The 1477-nt window shown below is 52.7% G+C and overlaps 1 long non-coding RNA gene across 1 annotated transcript; it reads left to right on the forward strand.

Moving 5' to 3' along the window:
- The first annotated feature begins 392 nt into the window (after positions 1 to 392).
- LOC112842494 (uncharacterized) lies at positions 393 to 1215 on the forward strand. The gene is made up of 2 exons (XR_003214277.1): positions 393 to 879; positions 1070 to 1215. It is a non-coding gene; the product is annotated as an uncharacterized LOC112842494 (long non-coding RNA).
- The last annotated feature ends 262 nt before the right edge of the window (positions 1216 to 1477 follow it).

A 1477-nucleotide genomic window follows, 5' to 3' on the forward strand; every position in this document is an offset into this window, starting at 1 on the left:
GTCTTCCACTTCAATCCACCAGCGGCTCCTCATTTTGGGGGAGTGTGGGAGCGGGAGATTAGATCTGTCAAGACGGCGCTCTACACTACAGTAGGATCCCAACCCCTACAAGAGGAGGTCCTCCGCACGGTCCTTGTGGAGGTGGAGGGCATCTTGAACTCCAAACCACTAGGTTATGTCCCGTCCGACATCAGTGATCCTGATCCAGTGACCCCCAACTGCTTTCTGATGGGGCGGCCTGATGGGACGCTTCCTCAAGTGGCTTACCCTAAAGAAGAGCTCCTGAGTCGCCGGAGGTGGAAACACTCCCAAGTGCTGGCTGACCACTTCTGGTCTCGATTCATCCGGCTGTACCTTCCGAGCCTGCAGCTTCACCCGAAATGGCGGTCATCCCCCGCGGACGTCACAGAAGGTTCGGTGGTGAAGATCGTAGATCCTCAGCTGCCTCGCGCTTCCTGGCTCGTGGGTCGCATCTCCAAGGTCCACCCCAGTCCCGACGGGCACATCAGGTCTGCTGACGTCAAGGTGAAAGACAGGACCTTCACCCGACCTGTGGCGAGGCTGGTGGTACTGCCTGCCTTCCCGGACGAAGACAAAGGACAATCACTGTGACTTTATTAGAGAAGTTGCCTTTTGTTGTGAGCAAATGTACTTCATACATTTGGGGGCGGCTGTTCAAAAGGCCCCGTAGTTGTGAGTTTTATTCTGTTCAGTTGTTCACCTGTAGTTTCTTAGAGTGGCCAGTAGAGGTCACCCCACCGCTTTGTATGAGAGAGGACTCGGGCAGGGAGATACGTGGGTGAGATATATGAGCGTTTCCGCTCCCGATTACCGGCGGAGAAGTGGTCATTTCGTGAGAAGTGTGCGTTACTGAGCAACGTAAGTCTGTGATGTGTGAGGGTGTGGGGATAAGATGCGTTTGTGACTGTAATCGAAGTTAGAGGGGAAATGACTATGCTTCTGTCTATGTCGCTAGCGAGTGCTAAGCGAAGCTAAGCTAAGCTAGGCTAGCTCTCCTGCCGTGTGATTGGGGATAACTGTGTGCTGGGTTAGCTCGGTGGGTTTATAGAGACCACACATACACACACACGCTCATATTCACACTGATGCACCCCCCACACTCCAACCTGCGCACCTAAACCTGTATGTAACACCTGCTCCTCTGACAAGCCTGTTACCTCTGACCGTGTGAAGGCAATACAAGCGTTTAAACCATCCTTGGTGTCCGCATTGTCTCCTTCCTGAATATCCATCCGGGCCTAGAGTAGTGTTCTGGCCGACACTCCGGGGAGTGGTGGCTGCAAACCCGAATCAACACCTTACAGTCCTCCCATTCCGGGTTATCTACCCAACAAAAGTAATATTAAATAAATTCTAACAGCTTATCAAGCTTAAACGTGCTGCTGTTGTTCAGCCGCTGGTTTCCTCTTTCTGGGGCCAAAAAGTGGGCCAAAAACAAAGAAGAGAGACGGACTCC

Source organism: Oreochromis niloticus, linkage group LG15 (genome assembly GCF_001858045.2).
Source record: "Oreochromis niloticus isolate F11D_XX linkage group LG15, O_niloticus_UMD_NMBU, whole genome shotgun sequence".
Taxonomy (NCBI): domain Eukaryota; kingdom Metazoa; phylum Chordata; class Actinopteri; order Cichliformes; family Cichlidae; genus Oreochromis; species Oreochromis niloticus.